The 23112-nt window shown below is 46.6% G+C and overlaps 1 protein-coding gene across 4 annotated transcripts in view; it reads right to left on the bottom strand.

The window, feature by feature from the left end:
- The window catches only part of EXTL3 (exostosin like glycosyltransferase 3), a 103803-nt gene that overhangs the window by 58219 nt on the left and 22472 nt on the right, over window positions 1-23112 (bottom strand). For 2 of the 4 annotated variants that reach the window (XM_044450275.1, XM_044450274.1), the window contains exon 2: window positions 15778-15912. The gene's annotated coding sequence lies outside the window, so the exon portion shown is untranslated. Of the gene's footprint in view, window positions 1-9985; window positions 10865-15777; window positions 15932-23112 lie in introns of those variants that run through there. The other 2 variants (XM_044450278.1, XM_044450276.1) reach the window with 2 other exon arrangements.

Below are 23112 nucleotides of genomic sequence, written 5' to 3' on the forward strand. Positions count from 1 at the left end.
CTGTAGGTAGAGAAACTTCATTAAAATATTCCCAAACAGGCTCTCTTTTACAGCCTGCTGTCATTGTAGGTTTTCTCCTCCAGGGAAAGAAAAATATGATAAACCTCAGGCTATACACAAAAAGATCCAAAGGCTTGTGCGGTCTTCCGCTCAAAAGGCTTCACTTTCATTTTTACTGCTCGGCCCTCCCTCCTCACACCTGGCTTCTTGTGCAGATCTGCTCCACTCCCAACAATCTTCTTCTTCTATTCATTGAATTCTTTGAAACTTAGAGGTAAAGAGTTGGTTCTGTGCACATAGATTTGCAACGAAACAATGGGATTAAGGTCCTTTTCTCTATGTGTTTATTTTATAACATTTTTGCTTGAAGAAGAGGCATGTGATCTCCGCAGACCCGAATTCACAGTTTTGAGAAACGGAGAATCACAGAATACTAGAGTTGGAAGGGACCAAGAAAGTCATCAGGTCCAAGAGAACTGTTAAACCAAGCATCTGTGATAATATCTTCTACATAGAAAAATTGCCCAAGAAGCTTACAGAAACCTCTGGAAGAGCATGACATTGTGAATGGATCAATGGCAGTTCTTTACCAAAATAAAAAATAAAGATTGCATGAATGTTCAGCCTCACGCTACATAATCAAAAACTAATCCTTATTTCATGATGAATAATCTCTGGACTGTAATGTATCTTAAATAGCAAGCTATCTTTAGATAGATTTATCCTCAAAAAGCATTTTATTTTTAAGAAATGCAATTTAAATTAAAAATCCAATATAATTTTTTAAAATCCAATTTTATTGTTTTAAAAAGAAATCACCCTGCTTCCTAGCCAGAGGTTGTCTGCCATCCACCTCCTCTCCTTGCATCCTTTGGCATGTGTGGTTGATTTGGAAACAGGCAGGGCCTATTCTCGTTAATCACAGTCTGGAAGGTAAGAAGACGGAGCCTGTGTGATATGATACGGCGCTTAGCATCTGGACTGCGGCTCCAACGTCCCAGGTCCTAGTCCCTCACCCGATTGTGAAGCTCACTGGGGAACTCTGGGCCAGTCACTCACACTCTGCCTAATTCATCTCACAGGATAAAGCAGAGAGTTGGAAAACTTTGTAAACTGCCTTGTGTTCCTTGCAAGAGGAAGAAAGCAGGATATAAATGTAAGAGGAGGAAGAGGAGATGGAGACACAACATGATTTTCTCCCACGGCTCAGAAGGGTTGGTTGCCATTTCTCACCTGCTTACAAACTGCAGCAGATGTGAGACATCCAGGGCGGGGAACCGTGCAGTGCCAGGTGTCCTGCTCGCCAAAAAGCTAAGGTCAGCTCACCTGCTCACCACCGACGAGCCAGCAAGAGGGGCAGAGAACTCCCGGCACTGCACTTTCTCCAGCGGATGGCTCCTTGGCTGCAGTGCCCCATGGAGTAGACAGCTGGTGGGAAGGGTGCCGGCAGGGCAAGTAAAGGACCCCAGAAGATAGCAGCTCCCCAACATCCCAGGGGCTCTTCCCATCTGGGATACCGGGGATCCTTTCCCTGATCTTCCTGCATGCCAAACAGCACTCAGCCACGGGCGGCCCCCAAGTTTTCCCCCTCTTCTGAAAGGCTGCAGTGCCCCTCAAGACTGAGCGACCGGCAGTAAGAGCCCTAAACTGAAACACACTGGTGTTCTGCAAAGCCCCTCTGCCCTCAGTCCCACCAGCCTTGGAATGCTCTCACCACCTGAGAGCTTCTCCAAAGTGGAAGTCAGCCATCAGACTGAAAGAGGCTCTGCCCTCAGACGCCCCCAGGGCAGCACCAGACAACACATGCACAACACACGATCTGCCACAAAGGCACAACCGCCCAGTAAGCCACCGTAAAGACGCAACTAAGAAAGAACTAAACCCCGCCATAACGTGAATCACACACATTCGGCCTAGCAGCCACAGTAAAATTAAATAATTATGGAGCACCGTCTACGCAGCCTGCAAAACGGTATTTAAATTTGTGCACAGTGCAGCTTTAATTACCTTCACCTTGCAGAGGGAAGAGGAGCCAGCAACCACGAGCTTTCCAACTACCCCGCTCTGCCCGGCTCCGCAGCATAAAATTCACACGCTGCTCCCAGCCGCCCCCACAACATGGCTCCCCTTCTCCGGTTCCATCAGGGCGGCCAAGCAGCGACAGACGGCCTGCGAGGTTCTGCATCCGCAAGTGTTCCACGCCATCAGAGTTTTGCAGTGAAATAAAAGCAAGGTAGCTGGAGTGTCAGATGCTTATACGGAGGTTACCTGGGTCAGCCAAAGTGGCGTTTAAAGAAAGAAAACCTCCTTTTCAGACTTGTCACAATCAAAGTATTAACTCAAAGAAAGTACAGTGACATGAACCTGGTTTTTCCTTTTATTGTTTCTGTCTTGGCAAGCTCCTCCGAGTGGCAGATTTCCAAGCGAGCGAAACGACACGGAGTTTGTAGGCCTGGGAGGGGAAAGTGTGTGTGCGCGCATGCACACGCAAATTATAAGACCAAGTAACTGATAGGGGTGCCTAAAGCGTCGACTATAGAATTGCAGGGTGCTCAAAAACAGACATCACAGCCCAGAATAAGGTGGGAAACGCGGGACGTGGGAGAATGTGATACTGGGATGACGTCTGTGGTAGCACGACTGGTATAATACCCCATTCAGTCAGCAGCATCTTCCAATTTCCCCACTTCAAATCTAGCCTCGGCTACAGACTCTGCAGACCGTTTTTAGCAGCCTCTTCTCTCTTTCGGTCCCCGTATCTGCAGAACGGTGACAAGGCTGCTGCGGGAGCTCAGGAGAACAGACAGCAAAACAAGAGAGCCAGAGGGAAAAACCTCCAAGCAAAGCAAAGTTGGACTTACACCATGACAGATAAATTAACTTGGATACCTTAAAGCAGCCTTTCACAACCTGGTATCCCCAGCATCACTCCTAGCCAGCATGACTGTGATGGCCCGGAAAGATGGGAACTGCAGTCCAGCTCTGAAAGCTCAATGTGCCATACAAATGCCAAATGATGTAATTGTCATTCTAGGCCGGGGTGCAGAACAAAAAGGTAGGGACCACATGGTAGCCTTTTGGGCCCCAAGCCACGCTCTACAAAATGCCCCAAAAGACCACACATTTTCCCCCATCCACATGTTGCTTGAGGGTTTCCAATTTTCTGTATAGATTTTCCCTATTCTAAAAAACATAGAAACAGGGCGAGTCAGAAGGGGCCTCCCAGGCCATCTAATCTGACCCCCGGCTCCAGCCGGCTCCGCTCACAACATGCCCATGTGCACGTCCAGCCTCTCCTAAGGCTTCATGACCAGTGGGAAGAGCTTTATGCGAACAAACCTGCTGACCTTTTGACCTTGCCCCTTTTGCTGTGGTCCCCCGCACCACTGCAACACAGCCTCCAAACAGTCCCACCACTGAGAATTTTTCTTGCTTTTCCCTTAATCCTAGAATATTAGAGTGGGAAGGGGCTTGTAAGGCCAACGAGTCCAACTCGCTGCTCCAGGCAGGCCGCCAAACATGCCCCTTGAATGCTCCAATATGGAAACCTCCACAGTTATATTAATAAGAAAAAGATTTTCTTTTCTTACAGACAAACAGGGGGTTTTTAGGTTCCACCAATGTTAATCTGCTGCCTAAGAATTCACTTTGGCTCCTCACACCTCAGAATTCCTGGCAATCGTCCTTGGGACGGGCCAAACTGATCTCCACGACTCCAAAACTGCTCCTACGGGGCATCTCTGCACTTTACTGCATCCCCCCCGAGGTCTTTCACAAGTATGGGAACTGTGTAGGAAGATACACACTGCTCCTCCCTTCACTTCTCAAAAAAAGGGCCAACTCTTCATCTTCATCCAAAAATCTCTGGTCAGGGATAGATGAAGAAAGAAGTATCTCCCCTTTCCCGGATTCTTTCCTAAAATCAAGTGGACTTCTTCAGAAATCTAGGAGAGGGAGTTAGGTTAGGAAGCGAGAGTTTATTCGTACATTATTAGCACATACTTGATTGATTCCCATTACCTGCACCTCAGTCTGTAGAATCGAATCATCACAAGACCCTGCGATCCTACACAGAATGCAGAGTCACTACCAGAGCCGTCTAGTCAGGCTGGATGTTCAGCATCGTTGTTTCCTATCCATGTTTCGGCAGGAGGACGGCTCGGCTCGGTGCGCCTGTCCCCTTCCCAGTGGCCTCCCTCACATGGAAAGCAGCTGGGGAAAAGGAAGAACAAACCCAGATGGCGAGAGAGAGAAAGGGGGAAGCGTTCTGTATGTTCTGCGAGTGGTTCCTCAGAGGTTGCCAGCCCAGGAGCACATTTCGGTAGCAGAGCTATCCGGTTCATGAACGCACACCGCTTTAACTACGCAAGCCGTGGCTTGTTGCGTCTTGAGAATTCAGGCAGCATTAGTCTAGGCTGTTCTAAGAAGGTGAGGCCCGTTGGTCAGACCAAGGTCCATCAAGCACTCCATAAACAGGGTGGCAAACCAGCGGTCCACAGGGTCCCTCCAGCAGGATGGGGGCAAGACCTCCTCCTGCCCAAGCTCCTCCGCTACTGGTGTGTGCAGGCGGGCACCTCTGGGCAAGGAGGTAGCACACAGGGTTATGCCACCCAGCTCTGCACGGGATGACAAGCTACAACCATGTTCCTGCTGCAGCTTGTCTATTCAAAAAGGCGACCAGCATAGGCCTTAATAATAATATTATTATTATAATCAGAATAATATATGATGTTATTCGATCATTTCTCTGGCTTGTCAGGGGAGGCACAAACCCAGTGTCCTGGTTTGCACATCAGGACATACAACCCTGGATTGCCTACCTGCTCCTGCTCACGACAGGAGCAATCCGACAGCCTGTGCCATCAGACCGGTGCGTTCCCGACAACTCAAGGCTTTTTTAAAAAAACAGATTGTTGCGACATGCCACCGTGAAGTCACCCAAATCAGAAGCTTCATTTCCTTCCTAGGAAAGAGTCAATAGCTGGCCACCAACGAACGCTTTGGTTATGAGCTGGGAGACGACCTGCAGCATGAAGGCATAGAGAAGAATTGTTGCGCCCAGTCTGGGGACCAACAATGTAAACCCAGCCCTGGTGCACCCTCCCAAAATTTCAAGGAAATAAAGGGGCACCGTGGGTCTTTGTCATGCACCTCATACAAAGCATGTGGTCAACGTTCTGACATGTCCATCAGAATATAAAGGTCTGTGTCTTGTAATCTTCATTTTTTTCAAAGCTCTACCAGCACTGAGATCCATCCTCAGACAGAGAGATCATTAAAGGTTCTCCTGAACTTGGCAAAAGGAGGGGAATATGAGAAAAGAGCTATTGCAGGCTGAACAACTGCTGTTATTATTTAGCTGGAGTATCCGCAGAACTGCCGACAGCAAAAGAAAACGGGGGAGCTTGGAAATGATTACTGCTTTCACCAAAGCTGGGATTTAACGTTTCCTACAGATGATACACAGAGGCAGAGTCGCCGAGCCGTGTGCCAAGGCTGACTGGAATTAATAGACAGAAATCGATGTCAAGATGCAGAGCGCTCCACTTTGCTGGGGGGCTCACCTTAGATGACCCCCCTAATCCCATCAGCACAATTTTGCCGGGATTACAAGTCACTGCATTCACTCCTGAAAGCACTCTGTGGGGACTGCAGTTCCTAGCTGTGGCCATGTATCCTCGTTCCCGATAGTGCTTTTAATCTGAAAACGTTTTTCGATCTTTATTTCATTTTCTCTTATTGCAACCCCAACGATCAAGGCTCAATGCCTACAATTACTGTACAAACGGGAGACAGAGGAGGAGCTGAAGTTTGCAAAATGGCAAAACTGGTCTAGTTCTTTCTTTTCCTGCACCACACTAACTTCTGATGATATCTAATTTATCCATGGAAGATCCCACCAAAACTCAGGGGAATCTAGGAAGCCTCTTCCAACCTAACACCCTTCAGACGTGTTACATTGCCATTTCTATTGTTCCCAGGTTGCATGGCCACTTCAGGCTGCATCTTGGGGAAGGGGAAAAATAAGAACCAATTGGAAAAGGGGCACAAGGGCATTTTAAAAAGCAACAGTGGTAATGTTTTAACCTTTAGGAGGAAGCAGTCTACAACTCTATCTTTAGCAAAATGCCCAGTGGCCTCCCCCGTTTCTGAGGTTTCCTGCAAATACAAACTGGGAATACCGCATGTCATGAGTCAAGGATGCAAACAGAGAAATGGAATCTGAATCAAATGCAATTATTAGATGGGGATCATAACAAAAAAGGAGCAAGCACAGATGCACCTGCTACCCGCTAAACCAATCGGAATGGTTTAAAAAAAAGATTAGGTTTAAAGTAGGAGATTCTCAAGGAGGAGCAGATTAGCTTTTTTAATTAAAAGGGGAGGGGCTGTCTCCTTGTGCGTGGCCCTTCTCTCGAGAAGGAAATAACAGAGAACAGAAAGAAAGGGTCGGGTACAAGCAGTCTTGCAATGCTGACTGCTGGAAATCCAGTCCACGCATTCCCCACCAGCAGAGAACATCAGAAATTGGCAGCTGGAGAGCCCCATACCCCACCCTGCCCCCACTAGAAAAAGACACTCTACTCTTGGCACGAGAGGGGCCAGCAGCAATACCACGCAGCATGCGGCACGACCGGAGTTCCAGCCAGACAAGTCCTTTAGAAAGAGTCCACCCCCCAGGTACCCCCTACCCCATCGCCCTGCTGCACCAGATGCTTTGCCACCCTCCCTGGGCTGTGTTGTTTCCCCCCACCTTTAGGCTTTTTTTTCACTGACAATATCTCAGCCTTTCAGGGACATTTAAATCTTCGCCGTGTTAATTCTAGGCACTTGCCTGGCTCCAGTTCCGAGGGGATATCTGCTTTGGGTCAGACCCCTTGAAGAAGGGACTTTCAAAGCTGGACTGCACCTACTCCTTCAAAATTAGAAGTCTAGGGGCACATTCTAGCCATGCCTTCTCTTCAGTGACCTAGTTTTCTATGTATTTTGCAAGCAGAGGCAGCAGCATTCGAAGTCCAGGAAGCTGCCTCTTAACAGGTCCGTTTAACCCAGGTGTGAGCAAATAGTAGCCCTCCAGGTGTTCTGGCCTTTGACACCCAAGAACCCTCATCTTTGGCTATGCTAGCCAGATGACCAGGTCATTCCTCTCCCACTCCACCCCAGTAGGTTAAGACAAAGGTTTTCTAGCTAAAAGGTTTGATTCTGTTGAAGCTGACCAACTAGCCTGGCTTTATGGTATGGCAGAGGAGTTCTGCAGAAGCCCGTAACAAAAGAAGCTAGTAAAGTTAGAGTATTGGCCATTAGGGATGTGAGGTTTTGTTGATAAGAAGTTCGTTCCCAAATGAATACCTTCCCTCCCTCCTGACTCTGCCTCAAGGTGGAACCTGCTGCTGCTTCTGGGCCATTCACCTGGAAGAACTACCCAAGTGCCACCCACTTACCTGGGTGCCATTGATTGGACTACTCATTTGAGTCTGCCCTCTCCCATAAAGCCTCCTTGCCAGAAAAAAAGCGGGATATAAATCTAATAAATAAATGAATTTCCTACAGATTTAGGAGCTTTGCTTCTCCACTGAAGGCTCTTTCCTAGGATGAGGCCAATGGTCTGAGGGGAAAAAGCACACAGCAGGAATTCAGTAGCCTGAGAAGAAAGAAGGGTCTGACACTTATGCAGTGTCTAGTTTTTTAATTATTTATTTTTAAAAATTAAATAATTTTTTATTTATTTTAAAAAATGTAGGCCATCCATTATTGTCATCTCTGGACGGCTTACAACATTATTTCAATCTTCAATAAAATAAGTTAACAAGTCCACAGTGAGCATTATTTAAAATAAATTAAATAAGTCTTGCACAATTAAAATTACTATATGTTAAAATATTGGCCAAATAAAAAGGTCTTAACCTGGCACCGAAAAGCCATATAATGACAGCGCCAGGCAGACCTCTTTAGGGAGTGCATTCCATGGTCGGGGCGCCACCGCAGAGAAGGCCCTCCTCCGAGTACTCTGTCTCCTAATCTCTTTCAAAGAGGGTTCCCGGAGGAGGCCTCTGCTGCCGATCTTAAGAGGGCAGAAGGGCATGTAAGGAAAAAGGCGTTCCTTGAGGTATCCTGGTCCCAAGCCGTTTAGTTGTATGCTTACACAACCCCTTGATTTCAAAAAGTTGCTTTGTGTTAGAAGTTCCCCTTCGGCTCCTCCTTGCTTCTGAGAATACTCTCTTAAAGGGTGCAGGAAAAGCACTCATTGCCGAAAAAACATTACATGATGGCTTCCGTATTCATGACATTCCAAACCATCTGAAGCCCCACTACTTGGGTTGGCAGGAGCACAGATGGTCTTAGGGAGTGGGGCGGAAGGCGGGCCGAGCCACTCCAACTGCCCCCGTGGCTGCCTGTACTCTGTCCTCAAACAGCAAGGAAAATCCCAGGGCAGGGCTAATCAGGAGCCACTTCTCGGGGGAGCCGCCTGCAAAAGACAAATGCTGAAAGGGAAGCAAAACGAGCTGCACTCGGGATGTTGATCTAAGCTGACACCACTTGTCATTTCGGCTCATTAAGCATGACAGTTCCTTTTCCCTGCAGAGGAGAAACAACCTCATTGAGGGAAAATTCCACTATCACCACCCCAAAAGTGGAGAGAGACAATCCCAATGAGTGAGAGGCATGTTGGGAGGGGGGGAGTGGGAGGGAGAGAAGAAAGCAAAGAGAGGGAGGGGGTGGGAGAAGAAAAGGGGAGAAAGAGCCTTTGCCGAGTCAAAGGACAAAATAAATTATTCTTGGGAAGCAGAAGAGTCTGCTACAGACATAGATCAGAGGAGCAGTTCCGCAGTATGGATCCTTCAGTACAGATTCAATGCACCAACCAGGACCCGGGGATACAGGTGACTCTGTGTTCGCTGGCGCAGGTGTCAACACCCGAGCTGACAAGGACCAGGTCTCTGGGCCAGTCACACATGTTCCAAAGAGCATTTAGAAGTGCAGAACTTGTAAACAATGTGCCATTACTCAGCCTGAATATGCAGATGACACATTTACCCTGACTCATAGAAGAACCATGTTGGATCAGAGAAAAGATTAAGCTTGGCGTCTCCAAAATGATGCCCATGGACACCCAACTTTTCAAATAAATATGCATAGACTTGTATGAAACACAGAAAACTTCCTAGCAATTTGTGTCCACTTCAATGAAAGCCAGCTAAGCATCCATTTGAAGGTGGCTTCGACATGGTGTAGGAAGTAAAGGTTGCTCTTCCCAATGTGGGAGTGGACTCATTTGCACAGGCCATTCTTAATTTCCGTGAAGCAGGTACATAATTAAGAGTGTATCCATGAGTGAATTCCTAAAGACCATTCCAGTGCAAAATTTATCTGTACAATAACCTCCTCCACAAAAGAAGCAACTCCCAGGCGTTGCCAAAACATATATTCAAAAGACGCGTTAGCTGCATTACACCACCAGCAATTAGCTGAATTAGACAATCCCTTATTAAAGAATCATTGTGACATCTAATTATTAGACACAAACCAAAAAGTTTTGCAAAATACGATGACGCCTGCGACCCACAAATGCAGCAATCCATAGATGGGGTGTTTTTTATTCTCGGATTCCCAAATGTGTCCATGGGGCCAAAAAGTTTGGGAACCGTGACCCTTCCTCCTGTTTCCCACCACCACCAAGAAGATGCTGTGGAGCCCCCAAGCAGGATGTGTGCGTGGGACCCTCTCTAGTGCCTGTTTCTCACTGACAGCTATTCAAACAACACAGGCTGTTCTGGAAATAGAAGTGTGGCCAGTGGAAGACCCCCAGCAGGTGACCCCACGGTCCCTGCGGAGCTGCGATTCTCCTCTGCCCGTTTAATGACCATCGTTCTCTGCATGCAGAGCCTGTCTGCAGCCATATCCAACCACCACAGATCCCAAGATAGCTGCTGTTGGCCCTACGAGGGGAAGAATCATACGAAGGAGATGTTTCGATGCTCCTTACATGCACTTGGAATCAAGAAAACGCTGCTTCCCGGCATCAACTGGGAGCCAATCTCCTGGTTCCATGGAAACAGACTACAGGACTAGCACTGTTTCCAGCCCGGCCAGCTCAATGGTTCCACCCTGGCCCTGGACAGTCCTAGGTCCACTTCCGCAGGCTTGTTCTTTCTGGCCGAGGGCGAGGCTGAAGAGCTATACACATTCGCTCAGGGTCCTTTTAAGCCAAGGAGTGAAGAAGCTGGGTATGCAGGGAAGCACATGCTGGAGGTGGGGGGTGAGGAAGTTACTATGTGCCATCCAGTCATCTGCAGCTTATGGCGACCCTGTGAACGAACGTTCTCCAAAACGTCCTGCCTAAGACAACCTGCTTAGCTGCCTGAAGTTCAAGGCTGTGGCTTCCTTTGTGGGGTCCACCCACCCATCCCTCGTTTGGTCTTCCTCTTCTTCTGCCTTTGACTTTCCCTAGAAGGATTGTCTTCACCAGCGAGTCTCGCCTTCTCGTGATGCGTCTGCAGCAGGCCAGACTCCGTGTTGTCATCCTGGCCTGCAGGGGAAGGTCCAGCTCGAGCGCATCTCAAACTCACGACTTTATCTTTCTGTCAGCCGAGGGTCTGTGCGAAGCTCTCCTCCAGCACCGTGTTTCAAACACATTCATTTTCTTCTTGCCACTTTCTTCACTGCCCCGCTTCCTCACCACAGACGGTGACGGCGAATGCAATGCTGTGGACGATCCTCGCCTTGGGTCTCCAGTGAAACACCCTTACATGGGATGACCTTGTCTAGCTCCTTGGTTGCTGCCCCTCCAAGGCTCAGTCTTCATCAAATTTCTTGGTTGCAGCCTCCCTTTGAATGGACTGAACTGATGACTGGCTGAACGATACTGCGAATGAGAAGAGAAGGATCTTGGGGTTGTTGTGGCAACATGTGTGGTCTATCCCCATGGCTTTAACAGCGTGCGTCCCTTCGCAGAGCAACCATCTCCCACACGGGACACAGCCAGGGTGCATCAGTCTAGGTAGATCTTGGCTGGGAAAGGCCGTTTCAGATAAACTGAGTGGTGGGAGGGGAACACTTTGTCTGGCAAATGCGCTGTAGATCTACCGGGAGAGTGGGAGGCAGCCCCCGCAAGAAAACAATGCGAGCCATCTGACATGAATCCTGTTGGACCTACAACGGGATATCCTGTGGAAATGAGAAAGTGCGCTATGACACCCTAGAGAGAATTATAGTGAGAAAAGAAAAGTGTGTTTTTCTTTCCTCCAATTCACGTTGTCCACGACCGTATTTTACTTCCATTCTATCTGGTGCTGTTCCTCTCCCAGGCCAGGCTTCCTCAGTCTGGTCCAATGCCAAAGCATCACACAATTTCAACCATCTCATTAGGACGGTAATTCCTTTTCCATGCAAACTCTCAGACCACCATAAAAGAGTCCAACTATACAACTTCTAAATTGTTAAAATTCCCACAGCTTAACACCAGCAGTACCAACTTGCTTTGCAACTTAAGAACACTTACCATATTTTTCACTCTATAAGACGTACTTTTTCCCCCCTCAAAAGTAAGGGGAAATGTCTGTGCATCTTATAGAGCGAATGTGTGTGTGCCCGATGCCCGGGACGCTGCCGGCCCACCTGCACCACATGGCACCACCTGGCCGGCACATGCTTGGCGTGCCCTGCTCCACCCCCCTCCTCCGGCACAGGTGAGAGCTGTTAATCACAGGTCGGTGTGTGTTTTCAAATGGCAACCCGTCTTTTAATGAAGCCCATGGGGAAGTGATGGGGAATGTGCCTGTGATTATCAGGAAGCTTTCCATGGATCCCTCCTCTAAAAACTAGGTGCGTCTTATGTCAGGTGCGTGTTATAGAGCAAAAAATATGGTAATTCAAACACAAATGCACTTCTCTTTATTGCCATCCCAATTATATTGTGCAGTGAGTAAATACTAAAGGATATCTTACAAAAGTTTGCCGGCTGAGGTAGCTAGTTCAGGTGTAGCTACTGCAGCTTCCAGAATCTCCCAGTCCCTGTTCTTATCCTTCCAACTAGCCATTATGTTTAGGGTTGAATTTCTTTGGACAGCTGTTCTGCCACAGCAGGGGGAATTAAAACTGACTTTCTAATGATTAAGAGTGGAAGCATCCCAAAGCATGTTCACTCTCTTTCTCTTTGCTGGTTTGTACAATCAAGCAAGCCATCCTGGCTTGAATAAGCCAGGTTGGCTTGCTTTAATCAGTGGGGTGTGCCAGCCACGCTTTCCCTAATCACATCCCAGGATGCGGCTTGAGGTATCATTGGAACCCAGAGACTGGGCTTGTTCCAGAGGGAAACAACTCTCACTTTGATCTTTTCCTTTCTGAAGATCGCAGCCCCCCAATCTGCAAGCCAGTTTTCATAACCTCCAGTCTGACAACCCATGACCCCTTCCACAGTGCCCCAGTTGTACTTTGGAAACGCTATTTTTGGCATTTTTTTCTCTTCAACCCCATTTCCCTAGCTCATTTGTCATCTTCTCCCACCCCTGAGCTAAAATTGCAACAAGCAGATAACAGTGGTGCATCCAAAGACGGTCCGGATACTTCAGTTGGTGCAGAATAGAGCTGCCAGGCTGCTGACGGGGACTGGGCGTTGTTCTCATATAACCCCAGTTATCCGTCAGCTCCACTGGCTCCCGATTGAAGTCCGGGCCCAATTCAAGGTGTTGGTGATGACCTATAAAGCCCTAAACGGCTTGGGACCTGGACATCTAAAGGAACGCTTGCGCCCATATATGCCCTCCCACCCCTTGAGATCAGCAACAGATGCCCTTCTCCGGGAACCCTCTGTGAATGATATTAGGAGGGTGAGTACCTTTCTCTGCCCCATCTATGGAATGCGCTCCCCAGAGAGGTCTGCCTGGCGCTGTCCTTATTTGTTTTTCAGTGCCAGGCTAAGACCTTTTTATTTAAAACTTATTTTAATCGTTAAATTATTGAATTAATTAGGATTTTAAAATTTTTAGCCGAGAGTGCACTGGGGGTTTTTAAACGATTTTTTAAAATTGTTATATTATCATTATTTATGTATGTATTTATGTATTCTTTGTGAGCCGCCCCGAGGCTTTGTTGCGATGGGGGCGGCATAGAAATGTTTTAAATAAATAAATATGAAGGACCGAAACCCCAAGAACCTTCACCATAGCCTGCTGTTCAACTGGAGGTTGCTTCAAACACCAGAAAATCCCTGCAGGAGCAGTGTGCACTTCCCCTTTTTTGCACCCACAAAGGGGCAACAGGCCAGCACTTTGGGTTCCAGTGAGTTCTGAAGCAGCCAGGAACCAAGAAGGGACCCAAAATATACGGCTTTTCGTGTGAATTCGAGCTTGCTGCATGCCCCAGGATGCAACTCGGCCAGCTCAGAATGACTGCAGGAGCAGCAGTTGAGCACAGCAGTTTCAAGTCCGAGGAATATAAATGAACCTCTGTGTCTCCTTGAGAAAATTATTATCAGAATGATAGTGCTAAAAGGCGATGGGATGAAACATTCTGGGCAAATCTGTTTCCAGCGCTGAGCATCACGCACCTTGTTACCAGACAGCTTGCTCTCCCTCCCTGCCCGGACTTCCAAGAATTATTATTATTAGTTATTATTTATTGATTTATATCCTGCCTTTTTCCTGCAAAGGGCTCAAGGCAGCTAACATCATTCTCCTCTTCCATCTTATCCCCACAACCCTGCGAGGTAGGTTGGGCTGAGAGTCTGTGACTGGCCCAAAGTCACCCAGTTGGCTCCATGGCTGAGTGGGGACTCGAACCCAGGTCGTCTGAGTCCCAGTCCCTTGCTCTTAACCACGACACCACCCTGGCTCCACATTATGCAGCTGCCTGTTCTCTCTCCTCTGAACTACCCTAGTTTTGAGCAGCCTGTGGACTTCTGTCAGCTTTGTCCTTGCAGGCGTCGCAACTTTATACTACTCGGAATTGTAGGAGAGCTCAGCGGAGAGAGAATGCTTTCAAAGCTGGATATCCGTTTCATCTGGCTAGTAGAGTCTTCCCCAACACAGCCCCCTCCAGATGGTTTGGACTGCAATCCCCATAAGCCCGAGAGGACATGACCAAGGGTCAGGAAAGGTCAGAATTGTAGCCCCAAACATCTACAGGACATCACGCTGGGGAAGGCTGCACTGGCACAAACGCACGTCTGACCATTCCTTTCCCTTGTTTTCTTTCCCCTTTGCTGTTGACTTTTTCTAAAATTACATGAAAAACCCTTTGGGGCTGAATATTCCCTTTGAAAGCAAATTCCTCTGAAGCCTGAACTCACTGGGTGCCGAGTGATGCTGCAGTGAAGCGAGAGAGAGCAATACGAGGTTGTTCCAACATACTCTTGCGTCTATCTGGACGGGCCGCCTTGGACGACCAGCATGCACCTGGCAGCCCAAGCCTGGGATGGACAGTTATTTTTAGACTGGCAGCTCAGGAGCAGAGCCGAGCTTCCTGCCCCAGATGGAACATCTGGATTCTACGTGGTCATTCCCGGGTTTTACTTTCCTTACAGGTCTCAAAAGGTCATGGGCCAGAGGGAAGGAAGTGGGCAGCTTCCTTTTTCAAATCATCAGCGAGGGACACAAAGCTACAGTGAGTGGCCACAGGTGACATGTGCTTGGTAAGAGCAGCCCTCCGACAGCTCCAGAGCAGACCAGCCAACGGGCGAGACGTGCATCCTCACAGACTCAACCAAGTCAGCATGGGCAAAACAGAACAGGGAGGAGCAGCTACAAAAATGGTAAAAAAGCATTGGCAGAAAGCACCTTGTCCTCTTTGGATCGGACAAAGCGGAAGAGGGCAGGGCAGGCTTGCTTGCAACAGAGAGCTTAACGAGGCAGGATTCTGCTGTGGCAAAATGAGGGGTCTCTTGGGAGGATCACCCGCAGAAAAGAAGAAAGAGAATGTTTGCAGCGATGCAAGAAAAGGTGCCTGCAGCCAAGTTTCAGCAGCAAGTGCAGGGATGAAAGAACCTGGAAAGGAAACAGGAAGAAGCAGGAGGGCTGGCAGCTGCTTGGATGTGGAGGTGCCAATGGTTTCTGCCACAACAGAGACTTTGGGTATTCAGGTCAACAGGTTTATTGTGCTGCAAAATTCCAAGGCAGCTACCCCTCTGAAAATACTTATTGAATCCATTAACATGTTTCTGATCTGTTGCCTAAGAAGGCATTATTTTTTTAAATGGACCATTTAGGACGAACTATTAAGAGAATTATTATTTAGTTTGTGCCTACACTGCCCAATATCAGAAGCAATCTCGGCAGCTTAGAACAACTGATAAAATATAATAAAATACTAGAGAAAATGCCCTCCCAACACAGAACTGGGACTCCAAAGATCCTTTTGATGCTGTCCAGGGGCCCACAGGATTGCCCCGACATTAAAATAACTTCTGTCTTTATAATGCTCCTACCCACAGCAATGTTTTGGAACATAAGGACCCATAAAACTGTTTCATGCAGTAAGTGTGGAAGGAGGAAGGAAATTACAGAGCCTTCGGGTTAAGTCAGGATGCCTGTTTAACAGGGGGACAGCAAGTCAGTGGCTATAACCACAAAGATGGCTTTAAAAATGATCAGGGCAGAACTGTTGACAATCAAACAAGAAGTCAAATTCCTTTTGGAAGGATGCATTTCCAGAACACGAGCACATTTTGCTGATGGTGATGCAAGGGCTTGAAAAAGGCAGTCCCATGTTTGCAAAAAGGCAGATGAATTAAAGAAACTGAAGAGGTACCGGCTTCGCCCACACAGAGAAATGTCACCTTACCCCCAATTCTGTGGCCAACCAGCAACCCTGAACCAGACTCCAATCTGCAAGTTGGGTCAGTCACCGTGCAAAGCGTGATGCCTTCAGACTCCTTTGTCATCAGAAAGAGGTTTCACAGATGATCAGCAGAACCAGCTGCAGAAGGGTAAAACAAAGGGGAGGGAAAGAGATCATGAGGAAGTTTTATCTGAAAAATGTGCGTGACCATTTGCATCACACGGGCAATTCAGACCGCTTGAATGGTAGTCAAAGCTTGGAGTGGATTTCCCTGAAGAGGCAACTGCCTTTGGAATAACGTTCCATCTAGAGCCTTCCCCAGTTATCTTTCTTGACTATGAGGATTCAAATTATTATTCTATACTTAAGAAACAAACCAAGTCATACCCTTTGGGGAAGAGAAACAGGATCCTAAGGTCAAAGAGAAGGCAGACTAAGGCAAAGTATATTTATAAAAAATCATATTAAATTAGCAGTGACTAGTATTAAACCTCTCACTTTGAATAAGAAATCTTCTTTCCCCTGTATCTTCCCCCCATTTTATGCGATGAACACAGGGCAGTATCAGAAGTCTTCCACTCACTGTGGAAGCTATTCATCCACTGGCAAGTGACTCCTGGATTTCTAGTACTTCAGCTGTTAATAGAACAAACAGCAAATCTACATCCCTTTAGGGAATTCTTCCTTCAATCTCGCAAAAGAAATCAGTATGCACACTGATGGTCCTGCCTGCTTAAATCTCCACCATTTTGTCTAGGAGCAGCCTTGGAGGGCGAGTGCCAACAGAACCAGAACAAAAAAAAGGACACTGAGAAATGAGGAGAGGTTTTCCTGTGCTCCACAGCATCCTGAGCTTTGCAGAAGCCCAACCAATATTTGTGCTTGCATTAGCCAGATGAAACAATGGCTGGTTGACCATCCTGCATGCTGCGCTGATGCACTTACCCCCTTCTCACCTGAACTACCCTTACTTTTGAGTGATGTTTGAGGTACACAGACCTCTATGACTGTGTAAGTGACTAGTCCTCATGGCTCCAAGAATAAGGCTGACCAACGTGCACAGGCTGCCTGGTGAGTCTGCAGTAGCCACAGGACGTGAGAAGGGCAGGAGGTAAGCCCTCCCAGCTCAGCACAGCTTCTCATCTCCCACGGCTGGTTGGCCACCGAAGGAAGAGAAGGTTGAACTGACAGAAGAAACATGTCTCTCCTAAGCTTCTCATATTATGCTGACTAGTGGAAACTGGTAAATTTTAGGGAACTTCACAGGCAAGCACATTTCCCCCCAAGTTCGGGAACAACGCATGGCTATCCACGTCCTCTCTGGAAGTTCTCCTAACACTGTGATCACAGCTCATGTCTAACCGGTCACAGATGCTTACAAAGCTGTCTTGAGAGCCATTTTTGGAAGAAAGGCAGGTACAAATAAAATAAAGGAAGGAATCCAATCCTATTGTGGTGGCTACAACCCTGTGAGTTCAGAGGTGTCCTTCCCCTGCAGAGGCGTGGAATCTTTTATATTGACTTTTATATTGACTTCTTTTATATTGTTTATTTATTTTATGTTGTTAATTTTAATTTTATATTGTTATTTTTGTATTTTATTGTGTTGTAAGCCGCCCCGAGGCTTCGGCAAGGGGCGGCATAGCACTGTTTTAATAAATAAATAAATAAATAAATAAATAAATAAATAAATAAATAATCCTGACCTCTCCAGCCTTCTTCCCCTCTGCATTCACTAGCACACCCCCTTCGCACCCTCTCCCAGGTTGCTTTCCCAACCTAAGAGAGCGCCTAAGTTATGGAATGCGCTCCCTAGAGAGGCCCGCCTGGCGCCGTCGTTATTTGCTTTTCGGCACCAGGCGAAGACCTTTTTATTTAAGTGGTATTTTAACTGTTAATATTATTTGATCTTATCTGGCCAGGGCGGCTTATTTTAGATTGCATTTTTTGGATTTTTAATGTTTATATGTGTTGCGATTTATTTTATAATTAACTTTATTTATTGTTTGTAAGCCGCCCCGAGGCTTCGGCGAATGGGGCAGCATAAAAATGTTTTAATAAAAAAATATAAAAATAAAGGGGCAGGGAAAAGGCATCAAGTCCGTGGGCCGCAGAGGTCACGGTCTTGTCTCCAACCAGGCAACTGCAAATCTGAAATACCTGAAGGACTACTCTAAATATGTCTTTGATTTAACCAACATTTGGCAACCGAGGCGGATGCACCATCCTTTTCCTCCTATTTCAGTATCCCCCCCCACCCCCACCCCCACCCCCACCCCAGTAAGGACATGGACCCAGACTATGTCTTAGTATTGGGAGTCGTATCAGTTTGGGATCTCTCAAGTAACTCTCAAGGACATATGCTTAGACAACCCTCTAAAAGAAAGCAAACAAATGAAACCATGAAAAATTGATATTAAGCAGTAAGTCTGAGAATAAGGAACAGGTTCTGAAAGCGGGGTGGGGGGGGCGAGAGACAAGTAGAGCTTACAGCTGTTATGTATCTGGACAGATGACTACAATACGATGCATCAACTGAATAGCAGGTAAGCAAGGAAAAGGCATTTTTGGATTGGGCAGAGAGGCAATCCATCAAGCACTGTAGAGGCCTGTCAGCCAAAGAAAGATGACACCCTTGCCTCAAAATATAGTTCGTGCATCTAAGTTGCTAAAATTCAAAGGCAAGCTGAATGCCTAGCAGATATCTAGAAGTACCATCAGTAAAATGTTTCAAAAACAGCAGAGTAGCATAAGATGAAGTTTAAACAAAAACCCAACAGCACTTAAAATAACATATAATCTTAAAATCAGACGTCTAAATGACCCAGACAAATTTAAAAAAAAAAAGGTTCCAGCAGGTTCCCAAAGGGGTAGGGGGTTCCAGAAATGGACTGTTAACTGCCCAGAAAGCTTCATTTGTTTCAGTATAAAATGAAATAAATAAATAAATCCAGGCAGAGATGGTGCCCCTTAAAGCATGAGACTATTTTAAAAAGAGGTTAACATTTGGAATTAAGCCTAAAAAAGGATTGGAAGTCAGGATGGTTGTTTCAAAACTGACAAAATATATTGCAAGGCTAGTAGCCATGGATCACCTTACCCTCCATTAATTTGTCTAATCCTGTTTTAAAGCCATCTAAAGTGACAGTCATTACATTTTGTGAGAGTCAATTTCATAGCTGAACAGGGTACTGTAGGAAGGAGGATTTATCTCCCAAATCTCCCATCATCCAGCTGCAGAGGACAACTCCATCAGCTCCCAGCATTGCGAGAGAGGGAGTGGGGAAGACAGCCCATCTCTACTCAACTCCTTTCCCAGCCTAAGAAACCCAAACATTGCCGCTCTTCCTCACTGGGGCATTATTAAAGTTGCCCTTTCCTGCACCATTTCCAGGGGGCACAGTGGGCAGGACTCCACCTCATATTCCAACGTGGTCACTCCATAGGACAATATGAGGCAGTTTCCTTTGTGATTCAGCATTGCAGGATACACCAATCTGCTGGTTTCTAAATTTCCAGATGATACCTTGAAAGATGGGGGACAACTGACCCCCAACAGAGAGCGCTGGTGACTGAGTTGCCAAGCAGAGCTCAGCACTGCAGCGGATATGAGCGGAATCCTTGCTTTCCCTTTAAGCCTGGTTTGCCACGCTTGATCCATGTGTTAATCCCTATTTTTGTGTGTTAAGAAGCCTCTTGACCCAATCACTCCTTGCAGCAGCACTTGTAAGCCGGAAAAAGCAGGATCACATGGAGTGCCTTCTGCTTGCCAATGAGAAGAAGCCCAGACTCATCCCTTTCTGTGGGAGAATTCGCTCCCCCGCCACCCTGTAATGGCATAAAATTCCAAATGCAGTCCAGGCTGCTGGAAACCTAGAATTAAGGCTGCTGGCATACTCTGCACCAAAGGAAATGAAGAAAACAAGCTAATCTAAGCCAAAGTGTTCAAGTTCCACGATCTGAAAATAATATCCACCAGGGCAGCAATATGCCCTCTGTTCACTGGTCTTGGTTTCGGATCGCTTGCCTGAAATCATGAGGTCTAGAATCCTGAGTAATTAAGGAAGGAGCAAATCCAGCTCCACGCTGAGAGCCAGTGCTGCGCAGTGGGCAGAGTGCTGCAAGACCAGCGTTCCGGTCCTTTCTCAGCCATGAAGCTGATGTTGGGTAGATATTCTCTCTCGGACTAGTCTACCACACAGGGTTGTTGTGAGAATAAAACAGGAGGGGTAGGATAACCTAGCCCCTCCCCCACCCATCACATTAGCTTTCTCCAACCTATTCTTCTCTCCTTTAGCATTCTTTATTTATTAAATTCATGAACACGCCATCTTCTATTCCTGGGAAGGGATCCTGGGTCAGTTTGCAACTCTTAAAATCAAACTACAATAAAAACAGAGCACTTCCGAACAGAACTGTTAAAACACAGTCAGCAAAGGAAAATTCAAACCAAACCAAAGTCTGATGAACATAAGCAAATTTTCTTACTCTCAATGACTGGTGAAGGTTCTCTTCACAAGTAGCAAACTATCAGGTTTCTTATCTTCCATGCAGCCAACAGTTCCCCTTAATTAACTATCACATGATTTGCCACAGCACTTGATATCCAACCCCATCCCCCAACAATCAGGCCAGCTGACGGCTGAGGCATGACAACCAAACCAGGCACTGTTGGTTATTTGTGGGTTAAACAAGCCACAGTTAACCCATAATACACATACAATGTCCAGGTTCACACATCAAATAGCAACACCTGGAGGCTGAAAATTCAAAATGACTGTGCAGCACACCCAACATACACCATGGCCAATTGTGGGTTCCTTGATTCACCTATAATTTGCCCCCATTACATGCCAGCTCTATTTAAATGGCAGAAGGAATAAGGGCAAGAATTTTGTTTCAGAGAAGTAAATTCAGTGAATTTACTGAGATCCAAAAAGTTCTGCATATTTGGAACACAGTGAGAATGTCAGTGCTGCATTAGGGTTACCAGCCTTTTTCCCCCCCCGATAAAGACTCCTCATCTTTACCACCACGTGGCAAGCAGGGACCCCCCTCTCCATGCTGCAAATAGCTGCACCTGTTGAATGCAATTGATGCAATCACTTTTGTTTATGCTCTCCACTTAAAATTCCTTCTTGTAGGAACAAGGGCTGGAGGCAAAGCACCCCATCCCTTCAATGCTTCTCAGAGTATTCGAGGGTCGGATTTATTACTTTTCAAAAGAAAAGAAAAACAGATCTGCACTTAAGGACACAACCACAAAAGGGTTAAGAATAGATGAAAATGTGGGAAGCGGCTCTGTTCCATGTTTCTGTGGCTCTTGGGAATCCCTTCACGTTGGTGTCACGTGTGCGACCAAACTGTTTCGGCAACACCATCTCCAAATATATCCAGATAATGTCAACAGCGGTCCAACACAAAGAATTATGACACACAAGAGAAAAGAAATCCACTCCCCGAAACAGATCACCGTGTTTGCTTTGGTTTCCTGCACCATTTTTGTCTTCCAGTCAAGAAAAACTTAGATTTAGAAACTTGTGTTTTGTTCCCAAGACTTAGCAAAGATATTTGCTGCACCACAACAAGGGCTCTTAGAACAAAACCCTGGACCAGTTCGTCCTAAAAGGCCTCTTCCTGCCTTCGCCCCATCACAAGTTATGTCTCTTCACAGGCTCATGTCCACATCTTCATAGGCCCTTCATGCCAGAGGATTGCTCCCGTGGAACCAAGAAACCTAAGGAGCTGCCTTAAATCAGGTCATGTTTTTGTCTATCTACTCCAACTTAGTCTACTCTGACTAAGAGCAGTCATCTAATCATTTTTTACCTGTCAGACACTTTTTACGGGAGACGCTAGGAGCTGAACCTGAGACCACCGCTATTCAAAGCATGCACTAGTTTGAGTAGAAGCTACACATACAAACACCTTGGGACAACCATTCTCCAGAATAATCCCTGTCCAGCAATCCCCCAGGAAATGGCAATTCCAGTCTTTATGTTCCTATAAAAAGTCACAGAAGAGAGGTTTACCAGCCACATGGAACCTCAATTTTCCCAAGTGTCACACCACTGAAAAGCACCTGCAGTGGGCAAGCAAGGAGCACGGCTGGCCACCTACGTGCCCTGCTGGTGGGCGTTTGGATGGGGGGATTGTGCACATTCCAGAAATCAACCGAGGGTCATTTAAGAGGATGCCCTATTTCTCTTGCTGCATTATATCAATATGGCAAGCAGATAAACAAGTGTAACTCTTTTAAGATCTGGGATGCCAGGTAGGTTTCAAAAAAGTGAACATGAAAAATGATGCCCTGATAGTCTTATCAGTGCTAACAGCCCGTCTCTGGGCCCCAATTTGGAACATGAAAATAGAGTGATATTTTAAAAGCCCATCCACGCAGCTCCCTTTCCTTTCAAGACGTTTCTGGAGCTGCTGAAAGCATGCAATTCTGTGTCTGAGGCAGATGCATCACCTTCCCAATTTAGGCCTATTAAGCAAAACCCAGCTGTTCAATAGCTGGCAGCCAATTTCTGCCCCATTTTCAGAATCATGACTCAAGATGTGCAGATTTTCACAGTGCTGAGGTGAACAGAAAAACATGAAGGCTGCGGACCAAACTATGCAGCTACATTTTTTACAGAAAAGCAGCCTTTTTACAGAAAAGCTGTGGCAGGCAAAGGGAGGACAGTGAACAAGTACAAAATACAACACCCTGAAAAGGTTTAGCCCTCAAGATAAATGTGGAAGGATATAAGAACTATTTGATGGAATCTCAGAAAGGAGGAATTTGAGAGGAGATTCTGAACCACATTTTCAGCAGCAAAGATGTGGCACTCTAGTGCCAGATAAAAACTCAGCAGGTATTGTGTGGTTAGCGTGTTGGATTCGGCCTTAGGAGATCTGGGTTCTAGTCCCCACTGGGACATGAAGCTCACTGGGTGACTTTACGGCATTCACTTGCTCCCAGCCTACCTCACAGGGCTGTTGTTGTGAGGATAAGATGGAGAGGAGAACTTTGTAAGCCACCTTGCACTCCCTGCAAGAGGAAGAAAGGCGGTGTTTAATTGCAATATTATAATAATTGCATACATGTATGCAGATGGTAGAATTCAGCTTCTCTTGGAAATAATTCTGTATTACCATGCAGGTTGTACTCAGCCCTACTTAGGGGCAGAATCCTGCATCACGTTATGGACTAACAGAATTATTACAGCATAAACTTTTATGGGCTACAGTCCATTTTGTTAGGAGCATCTCGTAAAAAGGACTCTAATTCACAAAAGCGTCTGCCGTATTAAATTTGTCACGACTGCTGTAGCAAAAGACAACGAAGAATCT

Source organism: Varanus komodoensis, unplaced genomic scaffold, assembly GCF_004798865.1.
Source record: "Varanus komodoensis strain SLA01 unplaced genomic scaffold, ASM479886v1 scaffold64, whole genome shotgun sequence".
Classification (NCBI taxonomy): domain Eukaryota; kingdom Metazoa; phylum Chordata; class Lepidosauria; order Squamata; family Varanidae; genus Varanus; species Varanus komodoensis.